The 17,214-nt window shown below is 46.7% G+C and overlaps 1 protein-coding gene across 4 annotated transcripts in view; it reads left to right on the top strand.

The window, feature by feature from the left end:
• The window catches only part of SMARCA2 (SWI/SNF related BAF chromatin remodeling complex subunit ATPase 2), a 1,892,118-nt gene that overhangs the window by 491,754 nt on the left and 1,383,150 nt on the right, over positions 1-17,214 (top strand). The gene's annotated exons all lie outside the window — the stretch shown is intronic.

Here is a 17,214-nt window from a genome sequence, read left to right as displayed (position 1 = left end):
TGTACATTGCAGCATTCCTACTCTGGAGGTCAGTGGTTTACTATTCACACTGATATGTTCAAGCGCAGAGTGGCTCAATATCTCATACTCCTCTTTTGAGAAGGTTTGTGCAAAAAGAGCACAATCAGACTGGTCCAGGCTGTGGAGGTGTTAAAACGTACCCTCTCATATATTAAGTTTGAAGACCAATGTCTAAACGGAGATTCTGTAGCTTTCGCCCCTTGTCTGAACCACTCTTTCCTTTTAATGTGGCTCTGCTAGAAGCAGAGCCTGCTGCCTTAGAGAAAGTCTTCCTCCCCTGTTGTAAATAGTTTGGTGGTGAGACTGTTTTGGCCTGCACTTGGTGAGCCTTACTTCCTGTTGGCCCATCCATTGCTGGAGCGTTGGGTGTTCAGGTATCTCGCTCATCAAATCGGGTGTCCATAACCTTACCTACTACTCCTCCCTCTGACAGGGAATCCAAGTGCTTAGAAGCATAGGGAAAGAAAATCTTTCTGGCTGGCAGCATGGCTCTCATATCATTTACACATATTGTTCCTTTTCATCACATATACATATGCTTTGTGGAACATAGCTCATTTGATAGACATCATGGGTCATTTTTCTGAACTTCTTCAGGATGGGCAGGATGCCTTCCTGCATATAATTAATTCTGGGATGGGCACTGCTGAATCAGTAACTTGCACCATGGTGTCGCATTTAGAGTATACCAACATGCTTTACTAACCATGCTGTGGTTTATCTCTGATGTGCAGGCCAGCCTTATGGACCTACTTTTCAATAGTTCTTGCCTGTTTAACAGTAAAGCCAAATCTGCTCTAGAATGGTGCAATGCAACAGGGTGATGTCTAGGTTCCTGGGTCTACTTCATCAGTCTTAAAGGGAGTACAGAAATTTTTCTCCTTTTATAAGCCTTTCTCAGGGGTTTCAATTTTCACCAGGGACAGGCTCCATGTCCGCATCAGTAGCTGCCTCAAATTCCTCTCATTGTGCAAAGGCAAAATAAAAGGAAGAGGATTACAGCACCCAATTACCTTGTCATCCTCCTTTCCCAACCAGGAAATAAACCCTTGTGTGCTTCTTTCAGAGCACCAGAAGCCGGCCCAAAGATGGGTGTCCTCCTTTCTAGGGTCCTGGAAGGCCATTACTTCGGACCAGTGGGTAATTAACTTCATAGAAAAGGGGTATGCCCTACTCTCTATCAGGCAACTCCACTCATGCTACCAACCTTCCTTCCTGAAGTTCACCTACCCATCTTACTGCTGGAGGTAGCAACACTACTCTTGAACGGAGGATGAAATTAGTTAAGGGTGCTGCTTGCAATAGATACTTCTTTGTTCCTAAGAAAGATAACTGCTTGTTTCTAAAACTACACTTCAGGTTCCTGAACTCAGGCCCTGTTGGCCTTGGAAATGGGAGACTGGTTGGTGTCATTCTATTTTCAGGATACGTACTTTCATGTTCTGATCCAATGGTCACATCAGAAGTACCTGTGTTTTGTGGTGCGGTCCACCTTCTACAAATTTGCGGCACTCCCATTCGGCTTGTCATCGGCACCTCCGGTATTTACCATTGGGAATCCCAGTATTCCATACCTGGACGACTGGTGGATCAAGGCTAGATCATCAGAGATGGTGTTGCGCCAGCTACAGTTGACAGCTTCTCAACTTCCTAGGGCTGCTAAAAATTCGACAGGCATTCAAGGCCTTCTTTCACTCGAGGTCGGTCCGTCCAGATCTTGATGAACAATACGACCATGATTTGGTATGTAGACCACTCCATTGCCTCAAGACATTGAGGCTGTGGTCTTGCTCCCACCCTCAAGGAATCTTGTTGACTGCCAGTCTCCTGGCAAGGTGTCTGAATATCAGAGCCGACAGCCTGAGCCAGTGTTATCTTTCTTAGTATGAGTGGCAACTCCTACCAGAGGTAGTCATGGATATGTTCGCCCTTTGGGCCACTCTTCACGTGAACTTGTTATTGTGCCTTCTTGGAAAATGTGCAGCTTCAGTAGTTCTGCACCCTACAGTGTCCATTCAGGGAAGCCTGAGGGGTGGGGCCGGGGGGGGGGGGGAGGGGGTGAGGGGGGGCTGGGGGATGGCATGTTTCAGTTGAGGCGAAACTTTTTCTTTCCTTAGCTATTTGTCAAGACCAGCCCAAGTCACTCTTGGACTGGCCGAGAATGGTGTGGCACCCAAAAGGTTTGCAACCCAATAATTAGGGCCTCCACCTTCATGTCTGGAGATAGAACAGGGACATTTAAGCTCCTTTCACCTGCCTCCTGAAGTGCTGTTTGTTATTTTGTCGGCTCTTTGTCTGTTCACAAAGTATGTCTATTGTGAGTGAGGGAATAACTTTGATTTGTGGTGTCCAGACAACGTTGATCCCTAGTGGGCCCGGTTGCCAGATATCCACAGGTTTGTGCTCTCTCTAGCCCAGGTAGGGTGTTCAGTGGGTATAGTCCAGGGTTATTTGGTGGTTTTGTCCGTATTCTTCTGTCTCCCAGACCAGCCTACCCTGTTCATGTCCACCCCGATTGTGATGAGGTTCCTGCAAGGATTAATGAATCTGTATCCTCCTCCTCCCTTTGTCATGCTGTAATGGGAGCTCAATCTTGTTCTCACTTTTTCGATGGGGCCTCTATGTTTGTCCCTTCATAGTGTCACTTGTATTTGTTGACCATTAAAACAGTCTTTTTGGTTATGATACGTCAGCCAGACAGACCGTTGATCTGCAGGCTCTGTGTGTCTGCCCCCATTCAGTAATTATTTCCCTACCAAACTAGTCTTAGGAAACAGAGCTGCTTTGCTCACCAGGATAGTTACACCCTATCACCTTGGTCAGTCCCTCACCTTGCCATCTTTCTGTCCTCCACCCAATTCCACAAATGAGGAAGAGCAGCTGCATTGCTCGCCTGTATCCCAGCAAAGCATTCCGTTTTCATGCGGATTGCACTTGAGACTTCAGAGAGGGTGATCAGCTCTTGGTTGGGTACTCTGGCAATAGAAATGGAAAGCTGCCATCCTGTTGAATCAAAATGTGCTGGGCCCTTGCTAAAAAAGGGACTGTCTGAGGGGATCAGGGCTCATTTGACCAGGCCAAGTCTTTGTCTTCAGCTCTTGCTAGAGGTGTTCGTATAGTGGAGATCTGCAAGGCAGCAACGTGGGCATCCTTGAAGACCTTCGATCGGCACTATTGCTTGCATTCAGAGGAGCATAGGAACAAGCTTGTTTAGAAGTCGGTGCTGCAAGATTTGCTTATCTAATCATCCATTGATATGCCTCCATGAGGTACTGCTTGGGAATCTATTCAACAGATGAAGAACATGCCAGTAGAAGTATCCAGCAGAGGAAACATTTAAATTCCTTTGGTATTGATATTTCTGGTAGATGCTTTCTTTCTGCAGAATCTTAACTAGTCCCACATGTTGATGGATGGTCAGGCAGACAAAGTTTATATATGGACTTGGCAACAATGTGGAGTTGTTGCCCTGTAAGAGCTTTGATATTTCTGGATCCACCTGACATTATTCAACAGGTGAGGAACCTGCAGCTAGATAGAGTATTTCTCAGAAAGATTGTTACCAAAATACATTTTTAGTTCTCGCAGAGCATTGCAACACGCATGCGCTGCTCGCTCAGCGAGACATATTGTTCATAAAGAGATTTCAGAAAGGGACTTGAAGCCCCGCCCCTCTTTGTCATTGGCTGGCGTCACCGTTTATGCTAAACTGTGGCCTGCCATTGGAAATTTGTTTTATTTTTTGCCGCCCTTTACCCTTTTTTTCCTGCCCATCCGGACAGGATAGTCTTGTTAGCGGCTGTCGCAAAGCACTTTCTTATCTATAGGGGGCGTGTAGTGGCGGGATCATGTTTCAGCGTTGTTTGACTCTCATCGAGATTCAGGTAGAGTTTACAAAGCTCAGCTCTATCAGCGCACGCCCGGCTTTGCTGTCGTTGTCTTACTTCCCTGCACTCTCGCTCCCACACTCGTCTTACCCTACCCGCTCTCTCCTCCCTGGAATGATATTGACCCGCTCACAGCCAGATCTCTTCACGGGAGATGGTTGAAGTTACTTTAAGGCCTCTCGTTGCAACGCATCAGGGAGGTATTTTAAAATAATCATTACGGGGGGTGGCCAAGATGGTGACCTGAACGGACACAGAATCCAGAGGCTCCACGTCGCGGGCTCCTTCCCCTAGTCAAGTCACCAGCAACGTCCCCAGTTGTGCCCTATACACGGTGGCACGGCTTGTGGGGACGCAGCACCATCACAGAGATCAATTTACGAGCCAGTGAGCTTCAAGGCGACCGTCAATGCGACCAGGCGCTCTCGGCGAAAATGGCGCCCAGCGGAGCGAGGGGGCGGACAAGCAATACCAGGCTCCTGAGCTGCAGAGGCACAGTGGGATCAGAGGCGGGCTCCTCGAGTGGCGCCCTCGTTGACAGTGAGTGGGAGCCTGTGGCGAAGGGGGTGTGAGCCGGCCGGCAAGAGTGGTGCATAGAGGAGCCAAGGGCCCAGCAGCGCGAAAATCAAGGACTGGGCTTGTAGGCGTACCCGAACTCGTGTCGACCAGAGTAAAGCTGCCTGGTCAAATCACAAAGTGAAGCCACAACCTTCGCTTGGGACCGGCAGTGGGACCGCCAAGTCAGAGACAGCTACCCCTGCAGACAACCTCCAAGACTGCGGGTGAGAGCCAGTCCCAGGGGCGCAAAGAAGCGGCGTGCGTGAGCCAGAAACTCTCCCCTTTGGCGCCAGCGCAAAACTCAAGCGTGCAGCTGGTAGGCCTCCGCAGGATTGGGCCTGGTACCAGTGTCATCAGTGGCGAGTAGCGCTGCATAGTGCCAGCTTCTGGGGACGTAAGGAGTACGGCGGCTGGAACTAAAACTGTCCATCACTCACGCCGCAAACTAAGCCGCTAGCACCGCGCCCTGAAGCCAACCACAGGAGGATTTACTACCGGTGCGCTGGACAGAGCGCGTCTAAAGTGGACAGCAGGGGCGGGCTGGTAGGCCCCAATGCATAGCATAGCAGCATCCTTTGGTGGGTCTTAGCAAAGAGGTGAGCTGCCGGCCCCGGGTCTAGCATCCTGGAAGCAGGCTCACAGGGGCCGAACAGCAGGGTCCAACCCCGCAGCGGCAGACAGCGCCCAAGGCCAGGTGCCAGTCTGCGAGGACGCCGCCACTGAGGCCACGATCTGTAGCAACGAAGGTGGTGCTAGAACTGGGGGCCACATATCACGACTTTCAGCAGCCCCCTACAGGGAAGATAGCACGCTAAAGACGGGCGAAAAGGGCCCGCATCTAATCAGCAATCTGAGGTAGGGTTCACGGACCCGCCTAGGCAGACATCAAGCGGCGCCATGGGGGTGTCGCGCACAATACTGTACACCCGGAGGCCGCAAGGCGTGAGGGTCCGGTAGTGGTGAGGGCTATCCTATACCTTCATACCGCTGCCCTACGAGCTACCTGGGACCATGGAGTTCAAACGGAGCGGAAGTGCCATGGTTGGCTAACGAGAGAGATCCCCACAAGAAAGGGTTTGGCCCGCTGACCTTCTCCTCGAACCTCACACGAGACACACTGCAGCCTTTAGAGAAAGTGCCACAGAGCGGACACTCAAACGCTTCCTCAGGACTAGCTAAGCATTGCGATGAGGCACAAGGTACCTGGCGCTCACATAGAAGCCCTGGAAGCAAGTCACACATCCACCGAGGTCCGGGACGAAGAAGAGGCCCCGCAAGGCAAGAGTGGGAGTGAGGTCAGCGGCCATTTTCCACCCATTGTACCTGGAGGGGTTCCCTGGTGGCTCCATTGCGGACAAGAAACGGAGGCTCTGGACAAACATACGGGGCGTCCAACAATAGCCAGAATGAGGAAGAAAGGGGAGCGGTCACTAAAAGAAATGCTTACTAAGGGCTCCACAGCAGGGGATGGGTGGGTCACACTACCCCGGTTTCTAAACCACCACCAGCAGAACAAGGGGGAAGTGCCAATCACCCGGGCATTTCTGGAAACACTTTTCAACACTCTCCGGGAAGACTTTCAAACACTTAAATAAGTGGTAGCAGGTGGAGTGAGAGAGATACACTGCGACGTCGACGATCTAGGGGAGCGTGTAGCTGCCATAGAGGACGGCGAACACTCGAAAAATGAGGAGGTAGAACACTTGCAACAGGAAATCATCCACCTCAAAGGTCAGCAGGTGGACCTACAGGCGCATGCAGAGGACCTCGAAAATCTGTCACAACGCAACAACATCCCGTTCGAGGGGTCCCACTAAAAGAAGAAGGGGCGTACGTCGCCAAATACCTCCAAGGCCTTTTCAGGGAGATTCTGGGCGAAGCCTCGGAATTTGAGGTCCGTATTGATTGAGCTCACAGGGTGGACATAGGGAGACTAGCGTCGGCCTCCCCTTCAGACATTCTGGCCTTTTTACCGGACTTCCCACTGAAAGAGCACATACTCCGCGAGGCAAGACTGAAACAACCCTCAAATATCAAGGGCACTCCATAGCCCTCTTTTAGGACCTGGCCTCCATCCGCTTCAAAAAAGAAAAGCATTCCGGAAAGTAACCCTTCTTGAAGGACAAAGGAGTGCCATATTCCTGGGGCCACTCCTTTCGACTGATCTTCAAATGGAATGGCAAATTACACCAGATGCGTTCTCTTTTAGAGACCTGTGAGGTCTAGGGCCTGGCACATCGTAGTCCGGAGTCTTCCCCTTGCCCTTCGCAACGATCTTCGGGGGGTGGATGGCAGAGAGTGGGCCGCAGTTGCTCACCCACTGCAGAGATGAGGCCGGACCACGCAACTATGTCACATGAAACTGCATCGGCTCTTGCAGCGGTGTCAAGGGACACCTTATCTCCTGAGAAACTCAAATCTGCACATGGGGACTCACATGCATCGAACTATAGTTGGCTGGGGGGCGGGGCAGAGGGGGGGGGGGCAAGGGGCCGGGATGGGTTACACGGTCACCCTGTTTTTTCATCACCACATGCCCGCGGCTATTTAAGGCAGGCATTGGACTACGGTAAACTGTTGGGGAAGTTCAGTTGGGGTTAGGGAGGGAATTGGGGGGACATGGGAGGCAGGGGCGGTGAAAGGATCATACGGAAGGTGGAGGAGGAGGCGAGAGACAGGGCAGCGTACTTCAGGCAAACCAGAGCAAAGACAGGTTGTAGCCTTGAAAGTTCGAGGGGGGTTATTGGTTTTCGGAAGGGGGGGGAGGGGAACCTGTGTGCTACAGGGGAAGAGGCTTATCTGGAGGCCAGCAACACTGCTGGAGGGTACATCGACTCTGGGGCACAGGCCCAACACTGGTAAAAGCAGACTCCCAGTGACACCGCAGTCCATACTCAAAAGGTTGATGGGTCGAGACTGCTTCAGGTTATCACCCTTAATGTGAAGGGGTTTGAATAATCCAGTTAGAAGGCAATCTATTTTATCTTATTTAGAGAACTCAGGGGCGTCGGTGTGTCTACTACAAGAAACGCACTTACTTTCCAGAGACTGGCACAGAATGAGGTCCTGGGCATTTCCCCAGCAATTCTACTCCTCGACGACAGATAAAAAGGCGGGGTGGCTATATTGTTTGCAAGGCACTTCGAGGGCAAAGTGGGCGATAAGGTGGCATACCAGGTGTGGATGGGCGGAACCTCCATGGTTGTGGGATCCCTCTACGCCCCCAATTCAGGTCAAGAACTCTTCCTTAAGACAGCCTTGTCTGAGATAATTAGCCCCCAGGATACGCAGATGTTAGTGGGAGGTGATCTTAACTTAGTTATGGACCCAGAGAAAGATAGTTCGGGCCAGCACTATGGCTCCACTGAAGCCATATCTAAAGATGGGAAGGACTGGCTGAGAAGCAGGGGGTTAGTGGACCTATGGCGAGAGGCTCACCCCCAGAGCATACAATACTCCTTGGGACCAGCTCACAACCCTTCGACATTCAAAGGGGCACAAGGCAGGGGTGCCTGCTGTCGCCCCTCCTTTTCACGCCTTACGTGGAACCCCTTGCGCAATGGATAAGAGACAATCCCAACATCCTTGGCATCCTCTTCGGAGGAGAAAGACACACAATTAGTCTGTATGCAGACGACATTCTGGCGACTCTTGAAACGCCCAAGTGCTCAGTCCCAGTCTCCCTGCGGGAGCTGCACGCTTTCGGTAGCGTTTCCGGTTTTAAAATCAACCAACCTTTACTGTAGAATTTATATAGTGTTTGATGTAAAGCTGACCAGGGGGCGCAGTGCTTAAATTCCCACCATGGGGCAGTGAATAGGTACCTATGTTGAAGCATGTTCCCCGCTCTCTGTGCCATGGTGCGCCCAGTCTGGCACAAAGTATAAAATAATGTGAAGAGCATGCACGCGCTAGGAGGCACGCACGTGCGCGTGTGTGTGTATACGTGTAATTCTCAGAGGCACGCAGCTGTCTTAACTGACGTGGTTCATGCTCAGAAGGTTAAACTAAATGAAGTCTTTGCCTAGTGAGGCGCAGCACCTCTGCACTGTAGAGCCAGATGTTGATTTGTTATTTTTGTTTAACACTCCGTGTAGGGTACAGCTGTCTGTTTTTGCCTCTGTTGTCGTCAGAACTCTTGTATTCCTCACACAGGAGCCCCTTTGCTGCCCTTATGGAGTGCAAACTCTCAACTGGCTTTTTGCGTATGTGAGGCTCTCAAAGATGTCTGGTGCAGGCGCTCAGACGTGTCCCAAGCAGACAGAGCTGGGCATTGTACCGCTCTGCGCCTACCCCAACTCAGCTGCACATGTCCATAAATCATCTAAAAAATGCCAGGCCAAGTGTTAGCAGGGAACATACTATATGTGACCACTCAGTCTAGCTCGCAAGCGGCGCTGCCTCCTTCAGTTGGGCAGGCTGCTTTCCTTTCCCCATAAATATGCACAACAATCGAGAAAAGGTAGGGTCGAGATGATGTCTGCTTTCAGGTGAAGTTGCTGTCCGCTTTCAGGTGAAGTTGCTGTCCGTTCAGTATTTTGAGGTGCTTTCATCTGCGCCAGTCGGGGTGTTTGCTCTTTGACCTGGTCTATTTAAAGTGCACTTTCTGTTATAGCTAGTGAGATTAATTGCATTTTTTAAGCTATCAGTATAGTAAATAACAATGCCTTGTATTTATGTTTTAAAACCCAAAACATAAATAGAAGGCATTGTCATTTACAATGCCAATAGCTCAAAAATGTGTGAATGCAAGACTTGTTGCATTGCAAATGCTTGTTTCTTTTGAGGTACGTCTTCAGCATTGGAGTAATTCAGCTGGCAATTACAGAATTCCTGAGAAATGGCATCTTACACCACCTGTAATAACTAGGGCTTGGTTATTATCCCGAAGAAGCAAAGTCCCATGAACATGGGTTTAATAATGTTATATAAAATCGCCAAGTCCCCTTATTGACGTTAAAGGTTGAATAAGTGGAAATAATGCCTTGACTCAATTAGTGATTGCAGTGATTACTTTTTTATTCTGCAGTTAGTGGTTTAAATGTACTCCATCAATGAATGCCTGTCCCCGTATCTGCATTAGCTTTCATCACTTGCCACCAACATGTACAGACCAGTCATTTCAAGCCAGAATGCTGAGGTTAGAGCGTACTACCTCATGCACCATTGAGGGATAGATAGTCCTGTGCAGGGAGGACGTCTCTTGATACAGGGGACACCTTGCATTATTTTAAAAGTACAGATTTCGTGAGACTCAAAGGAAGGATTAAAGTAAGAGAGAGTGGTTACGCTTGTGGACGATTTGTTTATTCTTTCATGTGGGACAGAAGTACAACCGGGAACAATGAGTAATTCCAGGGCTTACACTATATTGGCCGGACAGCCCTGAGGAAGTAGTGGGGACACGCCCCTTGGCCACACAACACATATTGTGGCATGTGCTTGAGGCTGGAGTTTTGTGCACTTTGATCGAAACATTGGGGAGATAGGTGAATCTCCCCACCTTTTAGAGCACCGCAACCAAGATAGGAGCAAGTTAAAGATATTGTGGGATCGTCTAGTGACCGCCAGAACCCTATCAAATCACCTTTCTTTAGGCTCAGTTCAAGCCAGATGTCTTTTTTTTCTTCACAATCTCAGGGTAGACCCATGATGCTTAGTAGTATGTACATAAACATCAACACATTCTAGATACACCATACAATGGGTCCCTCATTTTTTCTAACTTTTTGGTCTGCCACTTTTCAGTAGCCATACACTATTCCATACCCCTTAGTCACACTTTTTCTCTCCAGCTTAGGGCTCTCCCATTCATGGCTGAAGTGAAGTTGGCCAACATCAGACAAAAGCATTAAGAGTAAATGTATGCCCTGTCTTATCAATACGTCTCTGCATTTCTAACATAGTTGTAAGGGGAGTTGTTGGGGCAGAACGTTCACTTCATTGCTCTGGAGAGCCTTACTGCCTTGCCTTTTGCAGTCATGTGTCTTTCATTTGTGCAGTCTTAATGAACTCCCTCTTCCCCACTGAGCCCAACGATCATGCAAGCCTTTCCTGTTTAATGCATTGAGCCCGCAGAATAGTCCCCCTGAGGTAGAGGGGTCACCCAAATTCTACTTGTCTTTTAGAATGATAAATGTCCTTTAAGCTGACTTTGCCCTGTCAGTGCAATCTATAGTGAAGGCCCAGTTCTTTTTCCCTTTGCCCTTCAGGGAGAGATGTCTACTCGTCTCCGTGTGTAGAAGGTTCTACTGCATTCTCTTAACTGGGATGTAAGGAAATGTATTTTCTCTATGATCACCCCCATGTTTTCGACCGTGAGAGTGCACTGAGGCCTGCTCACCACCTCAGTGCCTGTGCCCTGACCCGAAAACATGTATGGTACATTGGCTTATACCCAATTAGCATAAGTTAACTTAACTGCAAGTCCCTTGTATATGGTACCCAGGGCATGTAAGTTAGAGGGTCACCCTGGGATTGCAGCACTGGTTGTGCCACCTGGGTGTGACACTGGTGAAACGAGTCTCCCAGTCTGTCACTGCAGGCTGGAAGAGCTGCTAGCCTAATGTTGCCATTTAAAGCAATGGCAAAGCCAAACCTCTCTCTGCAATATGTGTAAGTCACCCCTATGGCATGCTTACCGAGCTCTAAGGCAGGGTGCAGCATATTTCATGGGCAGAAAATGTATTGTACGTGTTATGGCATTAAAAACGCAAAGTATAGTTACTTTGTTAAAAAACTGGGTCGGCCTATTGGCGAGTACGAGTGTTACACTCTGACCCCTGAGATAACTCTGAACAGTGCAACCATATTTGATACTCCAAGGTATCAAACAACTTGTTACATTAAGCCCAACTTGATTCTCAAGTCGAAGTTAATGTAACATGTTGCAGTGTGCAACTTCAACAAAGCTGCCACTTTGTAACCTTCAGACTCTTATGCCCTTAATGGTTACGCAAGGAGCTCGAACCAGAGACAGTCTTCTGCTCTCTCAGGGACACATGCTAATAATTCCCAGGAAAGGAGACAATAGGGGCCTGCACTGGGGAATGAATGAATGAATAAGATATATTTATAAAGCGCAACATTACCCAAGGGTGTGAAGGCGTAAGCATTTTAGAGATCATCACAACAGTGCCAGGAGTCCCAGAGATGTGAAAAACTTAGATTGAGAAAAGCCAAGTTTTAAGATGCTTATGAAAGATGAGGATGCTTTCAGCACCTGAAATGTGAGAGGGTAAGGAGTTTCAAAGTTTAGCAGCAGAATGGGCGAAGGAGCAGCCACCCTTCCTAGCTCTGCAGATTCTCGGACCAACCACCTCTCTCCTAGATGGAGAGTGCAGTGGCCCACCAGGCATATATAATATGAAGGTGGATTTGAAGAACCTGGGGGTCAGCATTAAGTAGGGCTTTGTAGGCCATAGAGAGGACCTTGAAAACCATGCATTTAAGTTGTGAGCCAGTGATGGGTCTGTAAATCTTTGGCTACCGAAAGATGATTTGGAGTGTCCAGGGTAAGTTGTGCTGCAGCATTCTGAACAACCTGAAGTTTGTTGAGGGATGCCTGGTTAATATTTACATAAAGTGCATTATAGTAATCTAGATGAGATTTGACAAGTGCCATGGCCACCGATTTGCACAATTGTTTTGGGATGAACGGAATTTGTTTTTACAGAGTTCTGATAATATGGAAGCACATGCAAGCTGTGCAATTCACCTGCTTCTCAAATGACAAAGTATTATCAAAGATGACCCCCAAGTTTTTAGCAGAGTCTACAAGGGCTGAGAGGCCCACACAGGATTCTGGCAAACAAATTGTCTGCTGTGCTCCCAATACATCACGTCAGTTTTTTTTTCTTTTTTGCGTAGAGTTTGAGAGTGTTATCTCTCATCCAACTGCTAATTCTAAAAATGCATTCCTTGAACCTAACTGCCACAGCAGGAACCTCATCCATGAGCAATACAATAGCTTGGGTATTGTCTGCACAAGACTGCACTTAGGGCTAAATGGGGAGCCCTATGGCACTCCACACAGAAGACTCAGGCTAACCACTTGGGATCTATCAGTCAGAAAGGAATACAGTAGGTTAGGCACCTTGCCCGTTATACCAAGTTGAAAGATGTGCTGTATTAAGAGCACAGGGGAGACAGTACCAGCGACAGCTGATAGGTCAACCTAGCCTCCGATACTGTCAGCCGCCACCATCAGTGCGGATTCTGTGTTATGGCAACTACTAAAGCCAGCCTGGGCAGGAAGAAGGTCCTATGTATCAATGAACTCCATCAATTGCTGGTTCAAATGTTTTTCAAGTATTTTTGTAGGTGTAGGCAATAAGGAAATTGGTCGATAGTTTTTGGTATCTCAAGGTTTAGGTTGGGTTTCATAAGCAAAGGAGTGATAATAGCTTCTTTCCAAAAACTGGGAAACTGTCCCACATCAATTATCTGATTGAGGATTAGAGTGAGATGTTTTGCTACTATATCAGGGTCTAATTGCAGAATTTTGGGAAAACAGGGCTCTAGCGGGGAGCTGATTTAATGCTCAAAGACGTTTTTTAACTTGGGGGTACCGTGACCTGCGAAAAACACGAAAACAACAATTGTACCTCTGCGGAAGGACAAGCGGGGGCAATGGTTGCAGTGGTCTGATCGCATGAAGAATGAAACTCCCAGTAGATTTTAAAGATTTTCTTTCTAAAAAATCCAAAAAAACAAACTTCTTTCAGAACCCTTGTGAGGAACTCCGCTGTTTGGAGATGAAGGATTGACTAAAAAGTTGACAATTTAAAAAAGGTCCTTGGGGGAGTTGTCTGCCGATCTGATTTTCTGTGTGAAAATATATATTTGGCCCAAAAAAATTGCAAATTTTAGGCTTGTAGAGCTTTCTTTATTTGCTTTTTTCTTACGGGTCCGTTGTAATGAGCGGTTAACGTTTCTGCCTGCGGCAAATCAACCTCGGCCTTTTAATCTATGCTGAGAACCAGGGAGCAGTAGGTTTACTTTAAAAAGACTTGTATACTTTCAGCAGAGCCATCGCCTCTAAAGCAGAGTCAATCCAACTAAGAAAATCCTTGGCAGGCCAAACGAATCGAAGTCAGAGAGAAAAGGGGTTGTCATAAGTGCTCTTTCCAGGTTGTCCCACAAGACCTTTTTCCAATTCCTCCATAAATTAGTCCAGTTTGAAGATCTAGTCAGACCAGTGGGGGGTTGGGCAACCTAAAAGGCTACCGCCCAATAGTCAAACTAGCTAACTGGGATAATATCCTTGAGCCTGATTCCATTGGAGCTGGTAAAAAAATCACATCTAGGCAAGAAGGGACTAATAACGTGACCAGTACCACAACTATAGCATTTGATTTTGATACAGTGCTTCTCAATCATGAAACAACAGTAAATACCCAGTTGGCTCATCATATTCAGTAAATGACTTACATCGTCATGCACTATTAAAAGTGCAATACAATCACAGTGGTATCTCTGCACTTGTCTCTTTGTGTCTGTCTTTGCACGTTTGGAACAGAGCACCCAGAGGTGGACGGCCCTATGTATGTTGCTTATTAAAAGGCATACACAATTCTTCCCATATTTCACTATGTCTGGTTTTCATCGCCGTTCTCTTCTCCCGTCTCCTTGCTTATGTTTGATTTCTTTTTTGTAAACAAAACTTTATTAGTTTTTCTTTGTCTCCATAAGTTACTGTGTGTCAAAAACTATTCCCTAATAATCCCAGCCGAGTAACCATTACAAACATATAATGCAGGGTCCCACAAAGTAAAATCTACAATACATATCGGCATTCCACCCTTGCAATAACTGAGAAAGGATGAAGAATCAAACCGCAATAAAAGAAAACAGTCCTCCCTACTTAGTAGATTCCCTAGCATTACTATAAAGCTCATCTCAACCCCATCCCCATTAGTCCCGCCCACACTATGTAGAACCGTGAGCTATATAATGGCTATGAGTTCATGGGCCTTTGGAGCGATCAATGAAGCACTACAGTCAGCCACTTGGAAGCCCTCGAACAAAAAACTCTGGACATCCCTGGATGCGTCATCCTCCCACTTTGAACCACCATGATATGCATCTCAACACTCGGCTTTCCTAGACAGAATCTAGGTGGAATTTGAGGTGTTTGCTTTTGTTTTTGTATACTTACTGTATATTCTCTGCTACGCACACAGTGTGCCAAGTCTGGGTAAACCAACTACTATTGCCCTATGGATACACCTGTCCTCTCTCTTCTCACCTCTTTCTTCTCTTCTCCTCTATCTTTTCTCTTCTCTACCTCTCTTTCTCTCTCTCCCTTTTCTTATCTTCCTCCCTTGATTTGCTTTTTGATTATTGTAAGTGTCATGATACCAAGAATTTGTTCATTTGTACCTTTAAAGATTTATTGTATTGTCTTTATTTCTATCCTTACTCTTCAATAAAAAAGATTTGAAATAAAAAAAAAAAATGATGGGGTTGAGTATACAATTGAAGTCCCCTCCCCAAACCTGTGGTATGCCTGCCCACTGATGTGCTTTAGTCTCTTTCAGTTTGTAGAAGGGGTCGTCGTATTTCTGTCCGTATATACCAATCAGTAGAAACGTCAAATAGTGTAGTTCCTAGTTTCCCACTAGGCCCTGCGCATTGGAATAACATAAACAGTAGTATCGACGTGGAACTGCGGATATTCCAGGCCTCCACTGACTATGCTAAACTTAATTGGGTTGTGTTACCAACTAGCTCAGAGGTCACTGGAAACTTTCTTCTCTGCATGGGAAGTGATCAGCTTCCTTGGCACAGACAAGAAGGGATTCAGTTTTCCAACAACCGTGCAACATGACAACTTTGCTCCTCAGATCAAGAGTCAATCTCTAGGGTCGTGTGAAACAATAGACATGTATTTCACTCAGTCAGTCTAGTGCAGTTTACTTTCACGAGATGTAGAGAATAGAGAGACGGGCGTTTGTCAATAAAGGGTTAACATTTATTGAACAGTCTTTCTTCTCGTACAAGAGAAATGTATTGCCACAATTGCAGCAATTGTTTTTATAAAAAGTACGTACAGTAGGATAAGTATTGCGAAATAGAACTGTAAAAGCATTGATATGGTTTCTTAGCCATACAATGGTTTAAAAGTAATAAAACATATATACAGTCATATATACATTAGGCTAACATACTCAACTGGTGCTTCTAACTAAGCCTACCCCAGTGTGCCTGACCTAAGCCTAACACGTGAAAGGGGAGCAAGTAAGTAGCTTTAAGTTAAGTTGGTTTTGCCAAGGTTTTGTTTCAAGAATTCTCGTCTAAGGGTTTAGTCAACACCATACCTCTGAATAGAATGATGGAGGATTGGTATCTCCTTCAGGGGTCTCTCTCGATATCCCAGTCACCTGCGAGGGTAAACCGGAAACGCTGTAGCTGGATTTCTCTGCACGAGAAAGGCAGCGGCTGCTCTTCAGCGCGTCGAGGAAGGAGGGGGGACAGCGTCCGCGGGCAGCTGGAATCTGCTGGATGTCTTCGCAGGCGGACGACTGTTCAGCTCCTTAAGCGTACTGCACCATAGTTCGCGCTTTAGCGGCGATAATGGTATCAGCAGCTTCACCACCACAGGATAGCAGGCTGCAGCGACAGAGTGCTAGATTTACCAACACGGGGTCGTGCAGGCAGCTAGCTTCAGTAGCTCGTACAACTGACAACAGGCAATTGCTTAAGGCAACGTTGGTAATATTTATACCTGACAGGTGCCGGGTTTGATGCAAGTTTGCTGGACATAAGACGTCAATTAAAGATGTCACTGGAAAGTGATAGTTATCAGTTGCTCATTAGAGTTCCATTACTAATCAAAACATAGCAAGCGGGGATTTCCAGGTTTGCTAAGTTTTTATCTTGTTGAAGAACTCGGAGTGTTATCTAGGAATATCAGATAGTGACTGCTACTCTGTCATTGCACTAATTGGTCGCAAAGGAAGTGGCAGAGGGAACTATGCTGAAATGTGGCTCTGTTCGTGTGAGGCCAGAGATGACTTTTCAGAAATCGCACTTGAACGGTTATGCCAATATAGGGAATAAATGGATTTATAGCCGAATAGGGGCATAAGGTCACAGTATCGATCAGGAACCTAGATAAACACGCAACACCCACTCCACGGGTTAATGTCCATCAAAATTACTAAAACTAAGCAATTAGATGCATGTGTAACATTGCCCACCCCAAAATACATAAATGCATTCGAAATAGGCGTACTTGTAATACATGGAATATAGGTACTGTACGTTTTTTTAAAGCATAGTAATCATTCAAAAATTATTGCATATGAAATCAATGAACGATTATGCAAAAGGAATTACACATGAAGTATCTCTGACAGAAGAAAAGCGAGATAAATCATCACATAAAAATGCATTGTAATAACATGTGTGCTAGAGGCTGGTGTAATGTTGTTATGTCTCTAGATGTGTTTAGAAATAGAAGTGTGAAGCTTCTGTTCTCTAAGAATAGTTTTTACGTTAAGCAAAGAATTGTTCGTGCCAAAAAAAAGGTCAAAATTTAGAAAAAATTGTCCAATTCAAAGAAAATAGATTTCCAAAGCTCTTGGCAGTTTTTTGTTGAACAAAACTGAAGGCCGAATTCAGAGTTCATGGGAACACTGTGTGTCGGAAAGCTTCTAAAAAGTTATTGTTTCTCTATGGGTGAGAACATCGTATCAGACAGGCTCTCAAAGAATTGGTCTACAAATTCAGGTGATAGTTCAAC

Source organism: Lissotriton vulgaris, chromosome 3_1, assembly GCF_964263255.1.
Source record: "Lissotriton vulgaris chromosome 3_1, aLisVul1.2, whole genome shotgun sequence".
Classification (NCBI taxonomy): domain Eukaryota; kingdom Metazoa; phylum Chordata; class Amphibia; order Caudata; family Salamandridae; genus Lissotriton; species Lissotriton vulgaris.
The sequence above is the reverse complement of the archived record's forward strand: the minus strand, read 5'-3'. Positions and strand labels throughout refer to the sequence as shown.